Source organism: Lissotriton helveticus, chromosome 5_1 (genome assembly GCF_964261635.1).
Source record: "Lissotriton helveticus chromosome 5_1, aLisHel1.1, whole genome shotgun sequence".
Classification (NCBI taxonomy): Eukaryota; Metazoa; Chordata; class Amphibia; order Caudata; family Salamandridae; genus Lissotriton; species Lissotriton helveticus.
In genome coordinates, this window is record NC_136065.1 from 2,070,624,932 (window position 1) to 2,070,638,193 (window position 13,262).

Here is a 13,262-nt window from a genome sequence, read left to right on the forward strand (position 1 = left end):
ATGTTCTCGGGGAGTTGGTTCCAGAATTTAGCTGCAATAGGGTTTGGAGTGAAGGTAATAACAAATCTATTAAAAACAGGGTCATTTCAAAGTAACAGTAACTGGAGATGCACTTATTACTTACCGGTAATCTTCATTACTCTTAGTCCTACTCGTCACAGTCATTACACCATGAGGGGGCCTCCACTCTCCGGACAGACAAAATACCGGAGAATTCTAGCAAGTCCTACCCACCATATAAAGCACGGTTTACCCAGAATCCTCCTGTAATATCCAAACAAGATCAACGGCTTGGAGGGAGGGTTCACAATGACTGTGACGAGGACGAGTAAGTAGAGTAATGAAGATTATCGGTAAGTAATTGGGGCATTACCTCTGTGCCCTCCCTCCTTGTCCCAGTCATGACACCATGAGACATACCAAGTCATAAGCCTTTGATAAAAACACATCACACATCAGAGTATGCACCCCAACGATTTAAGGCACATTGAATCAGTGACAATAATAGTGGTTATTCCAAAGTAATGTATTCAAGAACTGAGCGTAACACCCCACACCAAATTTTATAGTACTGTCCATAATGTTCAGTCTGTAATGTTTCACAAATGTATAGCCTGTAGACCATGTGGCTGCTCTACAAATCTCTGGAAGAGACACTCCCTGGAACTCTGCCCAGGAAGCAGCCACACCCCTGGTGATCTACCCTGAATCAAGTCACCTCCAGAAGAACCCAGCAGGGCTTCCATTATAGTGTCCTTCAACCACCTACTTAATGTGGTTTTAGTTACCGTCCTGCCTTGACCTCGTAGCCCAAAAGTCACAAAAAGTCAACCTGAATTCTTGAGACCTGTGAAGATAAATGGAGAGAGAAAACGTTTAACACCTTGTCAGGTATGCAGGAGGGGGGAGGGAGGGGGGTTGAGAAGCAAGAAACTCAAGAACTTGTGCGTGTTCACTGTGGGTGCTTTTATTAGCAGTCAGTCAAATGAAAACAACCCTCGTTACTAGAGGGGGAATCACCAGTCAAAGATAAACAGTCTCTTTCAATTGGGACTTTTCAAAAGGAATCACACGATATTCAAGGTCCGCAGTCCTTCTCGGGTCTTGCGTCGTGCTGTCAGGGATTGTGCCAGCGTCCAGCAGGAATTCCGCAGTTAGGCCATGTGAAAAGAAAAGAAGAAAAACCCCGAGGTTACTGTCGGTTCCGGGGTCCTGGGTTTGATAGAGGGGGGGAACGGGGAGTGAGGGAATCACCAGGGACTGTCACCAGTTGTGTAGGTAATACCGGTAGGACTGTGTGTGTGCTCGGAGAAGTGAAAGAGCAGGAACGCACACAGACTCGGTCCCGTGACCTCCCTCAAACCACCCCTAACCCGTCTCAGCCCGTGAAGTAAACAGCCCCTTTAGCCGGCCCGTACCTTGTCCAGCCACTCTTCACCAGAAGGGTTGCGGGGTGGCTCGTAATAACGTTGGCCTCCTGGCGTCTCCGTTCCGCTGGGCTGTCCGTCCTCTTCCTCCTCTCGATGGCGTACCTTTTCCTTGATGTAGGCGCTTGGCTCCGGCGTCTCATCATTCGTTCTCCGCCCGGCTCTCGCGCCATTGACTTCCTGGAGGCAGTCTTTGAGCGCCGCCTCTGCTCCTGATTGGTGGAAAGCTGATGACGTCACGCCTGGGGTTTCCTCCTCCGGGAATGCCCAGGCAATGTTAAAGGGACCGCAGGAGTCCTGTTCACGGGGCGGAAATGGAGAAGGGTTAAAGTCCACGTCCTGCCCTGCAACCCCGTGACACACCCGAAGAGCGAAGAGTATTTTCCTACTACAACGAAGGAGAGGTTAAATAAGAAGGGGGGATCACTTCTTGAGAAACATGAAAGGTAGAGCTGACTTTTGGTAGAAAAGAAGGAACCCAACAGAAAATAAACTCATCCTCAAAATTTCTGAGGAAATGAGGGAGACAAAATAAATCAGAAAGTTTACCAGTTCTTTGTGCAGAAGTGATAGCCACCAGAAAAAGAATTTCATAGGAGTTAAATTTCAAACAAACTTCCTCTAACAGTTCAAAAAGAGGGTCTTGTAAGAACTTGAGAACAGTGGGCAAATCCCAGGAAGGAGTGGACTTCCCTATAGGTTTTGAATCTCTTACAGGGTCTGTTAATCAGAGTATTAGTTTCACTTGGAGGTTCAGAAAACTCTCTAAAATCTTTGATAGAGATCCAGTGGGATTTAGGAGTAGAAGGAGAAAGATTAGATAATGCTGGGAACCCATCTGTGAAAAATATACCAATGTCTAGAGTCGGCTTTGAGAGTCGAAGGCCATCGAGGATTCTGAATGGTCTTGACCAAAACTTCTGGGAGACCCTTACTTAAAAGACTTGCCCTTTCAATCCACGAGCCAAGCGAACGAGACTAAGATGTGGAGGGTAAGGAGTCTCAAAGAGAAAGTCAGGAAATAGCAGAAGAGCACCCATGCTGCATTGTCACTACTCTTGAAACCTTAAGCAAAACCTCAGAACATTTGGACCAAACACGTCTAGAAATGAATGGCTGAATCTGCAGAACTGGTTGAAGATCCTGTGAAACAAAGACAGAATCATTGACAAAGGAAATTACCTGCTAGGGGTGCTAAGTAAGCCATACCTTAAATGGTACCCGGGAGCGGGGGAGGGCTTGCTTGAATCCTCCAGTGTTTGTCCAGAGGGTGGAGTCACCCTTGTGATGTGATGACTGGGACGAGGATGAGATTGTAGAGGTAAATAATATCCCTTGGCTTCAACAATAAAACAGCCAACATTGCTACCAATCACAACTCCCAGCAGGCAGAGGAAATGAAAGTGACGCATGTCCGAGTCGAACGGTATTCGGAGTTTCACGAAAGAAGACGTCTTGAAATATTTGAGACAGCTGCAGAGATCTGTGAAAACCTAGAAATTTCATCTGCTGGGGACAAGAGACTGTAGAACATAAAAATAACACTAAAGGAAAGAAGACACCAAATTGAAATAAGAAGCTATAATTCGCCCCTAGAAAATGCACAATGGGAATACCATTGGTTGGAGTAGAAGGCAAGTCCACTGAAACCAACCGTTGGCCTAACTTGAACCTAGCGGCAACTGAATCATTTCCCCCCACAATATCCGCAAGTACTAATCTAAAAGCGACTGAAATTTTACTGTTGGATGAGAAAAAGGCTGGCAAGCAAGCGAAAACCGGTCAAAGTTTAATTAAAACACTGCCTCTTCCATTAAATCTTGTTAAATCCAACGTAATTACTAATCTGGTGACGGACAAATGCGCTGGAGAGTCTCCTGCCAAAATCTTTCTATTACCACCAACTAGTGATTCTGAGCCGTGCAATTCCGGAAAGGTTCAATCACATGCTCCCTCCAAGGATCAGACATCCAGCCCTATAGTTGCTTCAGCTCCCTCCTCCCCCACTATTCCTATCACTGGTGTTTTTGCTCTTGTAAATACAGGCAAAGAAGTAGGAGAATCTAATTCAACTGTCCCTCCACTATCCTTGCCAAATTCTCCTACAACACAGGTGGAGACTGCTATGGATGAGACCAGCAGAAGACTGATTCAGGCAGCACACGACAACGACTCGCATTTAAGCCCTGAAGGCATAGAAGGTGGCAAAGATGGAGGGGCGACAGTTAATGGAGAGTTGGATCAGGATGAACCGGTGGAAGGCTCAGAGACAGACGATAATTATAGTGATTATTTTGATTTGAGCAACAACTCTCCCACGCAACTGACGAAAACAAAGACTAATAGCGTGAGGAAAGGGAGAGGTAAAAGTAAGAACAAAGCCAAGAAAATGATTAACAAATCAAAAGCAGCCTCAGCTAGAGCCCTAGCAGAGAACAGCCCTATCAGGAAATGGGTTCAAGCGAAAGGTGGAGTAAAGACAATGGTACTGAGACTCTCTGGGAATAGCCCCACGGAGATAATTACTATCCCGGGCTCACCAGGTAGCCTAGTCACTTCGGATCCCCTGCAGGGTCCCTCAGGAATGGCTAACGAAGATGGCGCAAAGATGCTTACAATGACACGAACTCCTCCAGTGGAACTAACGAAAGCTCTATCTATCACAACTAACTCTACACTGGTAGGAGATGCAGTAGGAGACACGGGAGCAGCAACAGCAGTGGTTGAAATCTTCACTTCCCCATTAGCAACGTGCACTACTTCACCTTCTGTACAAGCTATGGGGGTCAAGCAAAGTTATTTACAAGCGGATAGCGAAGGTGTGATTAGTCAACCCGGTCAGACCTATACGACACCATCAAACTCCACTCAAGATACGCCATCTATAGACTGGAATTTGCCTGGAGAAGTTACTGCCTCATTTCGGATGATCTTGCACCTACTCAGCGAACAGAAACAGGAAGCCCAATCCCATTACCAGCAAATGAGGGAAGACAATAGTAAAACTCAATCATCTTTGCTCGAGCTTTCAAGCAAGTTAGGGACAGTCTCCCAAGAGATGGAGGAACTGCAACAGAGGTTTGTTCTGACCGAAGAGAAGGCTTCACATTCGGAAATTGCAAAGCTAGCCGGGCTGAAGAGAGGTGTTACCTCGAAACCGGTCCGGTCCTCGGATGCTTGATTCCGGTCTGGGAAAGATATGGCTGTTGTAGTTCGGACTGGACTGTTCCCATGGGGCAACAGGGTCAGAGCTGATTTGCATAAAGCCATTATCTGACCCAGGGTGGTGTGGAGTGCAAAAAAACGATGGATTTGGGCCCAGATCTTTTGACTGGGGGAGTGTGTGACATTGATCCACATTCAGTCCATCACTTGTTGTTTTTTGCAATTGCCGCCCTAAGTGCGCTGGGGATGCCCAGACGTGGGTCCCAGGCACTCCACACCACTTGGAGTCAAGCTAGCCGGGCTGAAGAGAGGTGTTACCTCGAAACCGGTCCGGTCCTCGGATGCTTGATTCCGGTCTGGGAAAGATATGGCTGTTGTAGTTCGGACTGGACTGTTCCCATGGGGCAACAGGGTCAGAGCTGATTTGCATAAAGCCATTATCTGACCCAGGGTGGTGTGGAGTGCAAAAAAACGATGGATTTGGGCCCAGATCTTTTGACTGGGGGAGTGTGTGACATTGATCCACATTCAGTCCATCACTTGTTGTTTTTTGCAATTGCCGCCCTAAGTGCGCTGGGGATGCCCAGACGTGGGTCCCAGGCACTCCACACCACTTGGAGTCAAGCTAGCCGGGCTGAAGAGAGGTGTTACCTCGAAACCGGTCCGGTCCTCGGATGCTTGATTCCGGTCTGGGAAAGATATGGCTGTTGTAGTTCGGACTGGACTGTTCCCATGGGGCAACAGGGTCAGAGCTGATTTGCATAAAGCCATTATCTGACCCAGGGTGGTGTGGAGTGCAAAAAAACGATGGATTTGGGCCCAGATCTTTTGACTGGGGGAGTGTGTGACATTGATCCACATTCAGTCCATCACTTGTTGTTTTTTGCAATTGCCGCCCTAAGTGCGCTGGGGATGCCCAGACGTGGGTCCCAGGCACTCCACACCACTTGGAGTCAAGCTAGCCGGGCTGAAGAGAGGTGTTACCTCGAAACCGGTCCGGTCCTCGGATGCTTGATTCCGGTCTGGGAAAGATATGGCTGTTGTAGTTCGGACTGGACTGTTCCCATGGGGCAACAGGGTCAGAGCTGATTTGCATAAAGCCATTATCTGACCCAGGGTGGTGTGGAGTGCAAAAAAACGATGGATTTGGGCCCAGATCTTTTGACTGGGGGAGTGTGTGACATTGATCCACATTCAGTCCATCACTTGTTGTTTTTTGCAATTGCCGCCCTAAGTGCGCTGGGGATGCCCAGACGTGGGTCCCAGGCACTCCACACCACTTGGAGTCAAGCTAGCCGGGCTGAAGAGAGGTGTTACCTCGAAACCGGTCCGGTCCTCGGATGCTTGATTCCGGTCTGGGAAAGATATGGCTGTTGTAGTTCGGACTGGACTGTTCCCATGGGGCAACAGGGTCAGAGCTGATTTGCATAAAGCCATTATCTGACCCAGGGTGGTGTGGAGTGCAAAAAAACGATGGATTTGGGCCCAGATCTTTTGACTGGGGGAGTGTGTGACATTGATCCACATTCAGTCCATCACTTGTTGTTTTTTGCAATTGCCGCCCTAAGTGCGCTGGGGATGCCCAGACGTGGGTCCCAGGCACTCCACACCACTTGGAGTCAAGCTAGCCGGGCTGAAGAGAGGTGTTACCTCGAAACCGGTCCGGTCCTCGGATGCTTGATTCCGGTCTGGGAAAGATATGGCTGTTGTAGTTCGGACTGGACTGTTCCCATGGGGCAACAGGGTCAGAGCTGATTTGCATAAAGCCATTATCTGACCCAGGGTGGTGTGGAGTGCAAAAAAACGATGGATTTGGGCCCAGATCTTTTGACTGGGGGAGTGTGTGACATTGATCCACATTCAGTCCATCACTTGTTGTTTTTTGCAATTGCCGCCCTAAGTGCGCTGGGGATGCCCAGACGTGGGTCCCAGGCACTCCACACCACTTGGAGTCAAGCTAGCCGGGCTGAAGAGAGGTGTTACCTCGAAACCGGTCCGGTCCTCGGATGCTTGATTCCGGTCTGGGAAAGATATGGCTGTTGTAGTTCGGACTGGACTGTTCCCATGGGGCAACAGGGTCAGAGCTGATTTGCATAAAGCCATTATCTGACCCAGGGTGGTGTGGAGTGCAAAAAAACGATGGATTTGGGCCCAGATCTTTTGACTGGGGGAGTGTGTGACATTGATCCACATTCAGTCCATCACTTGTTGTTTTTTGCAATTGCTGCCCTAAGTGCGCTGGGGATGCCCAGACGTGGGTCCCAGGCACTCCACACCACTTGGAGTCAAGCTAGCCGGGCTGAAGAGAGGTGTTACCTCGAAACCGGTCCGGTCCTCGGATGCTTGATTCCGGTCTGGGAAAGATATGGCTGTTGTAGTTCGGACTGGACTGTTCCCATGGGGCAACAGGGTCAGAGCTGATTTGCATAAAGCCATTATCTGACCCAGGGTGGTGTGGAGTGCAAAAAAACGATGGATTTGGGCCCAGATCTTTTGACTGGGGGAGTGTGTGACATTGATCCACATTCAGTCCATCACTTGTTGTTTTTTGCAATTGCCGCCCTAAGTGCGCTGGGGATGCCCAGACGTGGGTCCCAGGCACTCCACACCACTTGGAGTCAAGCTAGCCGGGCTGAAGAGAGGTGTTACCTCGAAACCGGTCCGGTCTTCGGATGCTTGATTCCGGTCTGGGAAAGATATGGCTGTTGTAGTTCGGACTGGACTGTTCCCATGGGGCAACAGGGTCAGAGCTGATTTGCATAAAGCCATTATCTGACCCAGGGTGGTGTGGAGTGCAAAAAAACGATGGATTTGGGCCCAGATCTTTTGACTGGGGGAGTGTGTGACATTGATCCACATTCAGTCCATCACTTGTTGTTTTTTGCAATTGCCGCCCTAAGTGCGCTGGGGATGCCCAGACGTGGGTCCCAGGCACTCCACACCACTTGGAGTCAAGCTAGCCGGGCTGAAGAGAGGTGTTACCTCGAAACCGGTCCGGTCCTCGGATGCTTGATTCCGGTCTGGGAAAGATATGGCTGTTGTAGTTCGGACTGGACTGTTCCCATGGGGCAACAGGGTCAGAGCTGATTTGCATAAAGCCATTATCTGACCCAGGGTGGTGTGGAGTGCAAAAAAACGATGGATTTGGGCCCAGATCTTTTGACTGGGGGAGTGTGTGACATTGATCCACATTCAGTCCATCACTTGTTGTTTTTTGCAATTGCCGCCCTAAGTGCGCTGGGGATGCCCAGACGTGGGTCCCAGGCACTCCACACCACTTGGAGTCAAGCTAGCCGGGCTGAAGAGAGGTGTTACCTCGAAACCGGTCCGGTCCTCGGATGCTTGATTCCGGTCTGGGAAAGATATGGCTGTTGTAGTTCGGACTGGACTGTTCCCATGGGGCAACAGGGTCAGAGCTGATTTGCATAAAGCCATTATCTGACCCAGGGTGGTGTGGAGTGCAAAAAAACGATGGATTTGGGCCCAGATCTTTTGACTGGGGGAGTGTGTGACATTGATCCACATTCAGTCCATCACTTGTTGTTTTTTGCAATTGCCGCCCTAAGTGCGCTGGGGATGCCCAGACGTGGGTCCCAGGCACTCCACACCACTTGGAGTCAAGCTAGCCGGGCTGAAGAGAGGTGTTACCTCGAAACCGGTCCGGTCCTCGGATGCTTGATTCCGGTCTGGGAAAGATATGGCTGTTGTAGTTCGGACTGGACTGTTCCCATGGGGCAACAGGGTCAGAGCTGATTTGCATAAAGCCATTATTTGACCCAGGGTGGTGTGGAGTGCAAAAAAACGATGGATTTGGGCCCAGATCTTTTGACTGGGGGAGTGTGTGACATTGATCCACATTCAGTCCATCACTTGTTGTTTTTTGCAATTGCCGCCCTAAGTGCGCTGGGGATGCCCAGACGTGGGTCCCAGGCACTCCACACCACTTGGAGTCAAGCTAGCCGGGCTGAAGAGAGGTGTTACCTCGAAACCGGTCCGGTCCTCGGATGCTTGATTCCGGTCTGGGAAAGATATGGCTGTTGTAGTTCGGACTGGACTGTTCCCATGGGGCAACAGGGTCAGAGCTGATTTGCATAAAGCCATTATCTGACCCAAGGTGGTGTGGAGTGCAAAAAAACGATGGATTTGGGCCCAGATCTTTTGACTGGGGGAGTGTGTGACATTGATCCACATTCAGTCCATCACTTGTTGTTTTTTGCAATTGCCGCCCTAAGTGCGCTGGGGATGCCCAGACGTGGGTCCCAGGCACTCCACACCACTTGGAGTCAAGCTAGCCGGGCTGAAGAGAGGTGTTACCTCGAAACCGGTCCGGTCCTCGGATGCTTGATTCCGGTCTGGGAAAGATATGGCTGTTGTAGTTCGGACTGGACTGTTCCCATGGGGCAACAGGGTCAGAGCTGATTTGCATAAAGCCATTATCTGACCCAGGGTGGTGTGGAGAGCAAAAAAACGATGGATTTGGGCCCAGATCTTTTGACTGGGGGAGTGTGTGACATTGATCCACATTCAGTCCATCACTTGTTGTTTTTTGCAATTGCCGCCCTAAGTGCGCTGGGGATGCCCAGACGTGGGTCCCAGGCACTCCACACCACTTGGAGTCAAGCTAGCCGGGCTGAAGAGAGGTGTTACCTCGAAACCGGTCCGGTCCTCGGATGCTTGATTCCGGTCTGGGAAAGATATGGCTGTTGTAGTTCGGACTGGACTGTTCCCATGGGGCAACAGGGTCAGAGCTGATTTGCATAAAGCCATTATCTGACCCAGGGTGGTGTGGAGTGCAAAAAAACGATGGATTTGGGCCCAGATCTTTTGACTGGGGGAGTGTGTGACATTGATCCACATTCAGTCCATCACTTGTTGTTTTTTGCAATTGCCGCCCTAAGTGCGCTGGGGATGCCCAGACGTGGGTCCCAGGCACTCCACACCACTTGGAGTCAAGCTAGCCGGGCTGAAGAGAGGTGTTACCTCGAAACCGGTCCGGTCCTCGGATGCTTGATTCCGGTCTGGGAAAGATATGGCTGTTGTAGTTCGGACTGGACTGTTCCCATGGGGCAACAGGGTCAGAGCTGATTTGCATAAAGCCATTATCTGACCCAGGGTGGTGTGGAGTGCAAAAAAACGATGGATTTGGGCCCAGATCTTTTGACTGGGGGAGTGTGTGACATTGATCCACATTCAGTCCATCACTTGTTGTTTTTTGCAATTGCCGCCCTAAGTGCGCTGGGGATGCCCAGACGTGGGTCCCAGGCACTCCACACCACTTGGAGTCAAGCTAGCCGGGCTGAAGAGAGGTGTTACCTCGAAACCGGTCCGGTCCTCGGATGCTTGATTCCGGTCTGGGAAAGATATGGCTGTTGTAGTTCGGACTGGACTGTTCCCATGGGGCAACAGGGTCAGAGCTGATTTGCATAAAGCCATTATCTGACCCAGGGTGGTGTGGAGTGCAAAAAAACGATGGATTTGGGCCCAGATCTTTTGACTGGGGGAGTGTGTGACATTGATCCACATTCAGTCCATCACTTGTTGTTTTTTGCAATTGCCGCCCTAAGTGCGCTGGGGATGCCCAGACGTGGGTCCCAGGCACTCCACACCACTTGGAGTCAAGCTAGCCGGGCTGAAGAGAGGTGTTACCTCGAAACCGGTCCGGTCCTCGGATGCTTGATTCCGGTCTGGGAAAGATATGGCTGTTGTAGTTCGGACTGGACTGTTCCCATGGGGCAACAGGGTCAGAGCTGATTTGCATAAAGCCATTATCTGACCCAGGGTGGTGTGGAGTGCAAAAAAACGATGGATTTGGGCCCAGATCTTTTGACTGGGGGAGTGTGTGACATTGATCCACATTCAGTCCATCACTTGTTGTTTTTTGCAATTGCCGCCCTAAGTGCGCTGGGGATGCCCAGACGTGGGTCCCAGGCACTCCACACCACTTGGAGTCAAGCTAGCCGGGCTGAAGAGAGGTGTTACCTCGAAACCGGTCCGGTCCTCGGATGCTTGATTCCGGTCTGGGAAAGATATGGCTGTTGTAGTTCGGACTGGACTGTTCCCATGGGGCAACAGGGTCAGAGCTGATTTGCATAAAGCCATTATCTGACCCAGGGTGGTGTGGAGTGCAAAAAAACGATGGATTTGGGCCCAGATCTTTTGACTGGGGGAGTGTGTGACATTGATCCACATTCAGTCCATCACTTGTTGTTTTTTGCAATTGCCGCCCTAAGTGCGCTGGGGATGCCCAGACGTGGGTCCCAGGCACTCCACACCACTTGGAGTCAAGCTAGCCGGGCTGAAGAGAGGTGTTACCTCGAAACCGGTCCGGTCCTCGGATGCTTGATTCCGGTCTGGGAAAGATATGGCTGTTGTAGTTCGGACTGGACTGTTCCCATGGGGCAACAGGGTCAGAGCTGATTTGCATAAAGCCATTATCTGACCCAGGGTGGTGTGGAGTGCAAAAAAACGATGGATTTGGGCCCAGATCTTTTGACTGGGGGAGTGTGTGACATTGATCCACATTCAGTCCATCACTTGTTGTTTTTTGCAATTGCCGCCCTAAGTGCGCTGGGGATGCCCAGACGTGGGTCCCAGGCACTCCACACCACTTGGAGTCAAGCTAGCCGGGCTGAAGAGAGGTGTTACCTCGAAACCGGTCCGGTCCTCGGATGCTTGATTCCGGTCTGGGAAAGATATGGCTGTTGTAGTTCGGACTGGACTGTTCCCATGGGGCAACAGGGTCAGAGCTGATTTGCATAAAGCCATTATCTGACCCAGGGTGGTGTGGAGTGCAAAAAAACGATGGATTTGGGCCCAGATCTTTTGACTGGGGGAGTGTGTGACATTGATCCACATTCAGTCCATCACTTGTTGTTTTTTGCAATTGCCGCCCTAAGTGCGCTGGGGATGCCCAGACGTGGGTCCCAGGCACTCCACACCACTTGGAGTCAAGCTAGCCGGGCTGAAGAGAGGTGTTACCTCGAAACCGGTCCGGTCCTCGGATGCTTGATTCCGGTCTGGGAAAGATATGGCTGTTGTAGTTCGGACTGGACTGTTCCCATGGGGCAACAGGGTCAGAGCTGATTTGCATAAAGCCATTATCTGACCCAGGGTGGTGTGGAGTGCAAAAAAACGATGGATTTGGGCCCAGATCTTTTGACTGGGGGAGTGTGTGACATTGATCCACATTCAGTCCATCACTTGTTGTTTTTTGCAATTGCCGCCCTAAGTGCGCTGGGGATGCCCAGACGTGGGTCCCAGGCACTCCACACCACTTGGAGTCAAGCTAGCCGGGCTGAAGAGAGGTGTTACCTCGAAACCGGTCCGGTCCTCGGATGCTTGATTCCGGTCTGGGAAAGATATGGCTGTTGTAGTTCGGACTGGACTGTTCCCATGGGGCAACAGGGTCAGAGCTGATTTGCATAAAGCCATTATCTGACCCAGGGTGGTGTGGAGTGCAAAAAAACGATGGATTTGGGCCCAGATCTTTTGACTGGGGGAGTGTGTGACATTGATCCACATTCAGTCCATCACTTGTTGTTTTTTGCAATTGCCGCCCTAAGTGCGCTGGGGATGCCCAGACGTGGGTCCCAGGCACTCCACACCACTTGGAGTCAAGCTAGCCGGGCTGAAGAGAGGTGTTACCTCGAAACCGGTCCGGTCCTCGGATGCTTGATTCCGGTCTGGGAAAGATATGGCTGTTGTAGTTCGGACTGGACTGTTCCCATGGGGCAACAGGGTCAGAGCTGATTTGCATAAAGCCATTATCTGACCCAGGGTGGTGTGGAGTGCAAAAAAACGATGGATTTGGGCCCAGATCTTTTGACTGGGGGAGTGTGTGACATTGATCCACATTCAGTCCATCACTTGTTGTTTTTTGCAATTGCCGCCCTAAGTGCGCTGGGGATGCCCAGACGTGGGTCCCAGGCACTCCACACCACTTGGAGTCAAGCTAGCCGGGCTGAAGAGAGGTGTTACCTCGAAACCGGTCCGGTCCTCGGATGCTTGATTCCGGTCTGGGAAAGATATGGCTGTTGTAGTTCGGACTGGACTGTTCCCATGGGGCAACAGGGTCAGAGCTGATTTGCATAAAGCCATTATCTGACCCAGGGTGGTGTGGAGTGCAAAAAAACGATGGATTTGGGCCCAGATCTTTTGACTGGGGGGGTGTGTGACATTGATCCACATTCAGTCCATCACTTGTTGTTTTTTTCACATTCGGAAATAACACTAGATAAACATGCATCTCAAATTTTACAAATGCAAATTAAGATTGAAGATCTTGAAAATAGGCAGAGAAGACAAAATTTGAGAGTTTTTGGCATAGGGGAGGGGGCGGAAGGCTCTGACCCCAGGGCATATATTGTGCATCTTTTTCAGAAAGCGTTCCCTGATTTATCTGACTGGGACTGGGATTCACAAATTCAAAGGGCCCATAGACTACCTTTGGTTAAAAAAAAAAGAACAGTCCTTACCCTCGGCCTATCCTAATTTGTCTTGGCAATTTTTTACTAAGACAAGCTATTTCTGTAAAAGCTAGACCAAATACCCCAGTCAAAATTGATTCTGTTACCTTCTTTGTCCGGTCTGATTTAAGTAAGCAAACAATGGACCGCAGATGGAAGCTAAAACGCTTCATTGATCCGATTAAAGAAATTGGTGGGCAGGTTT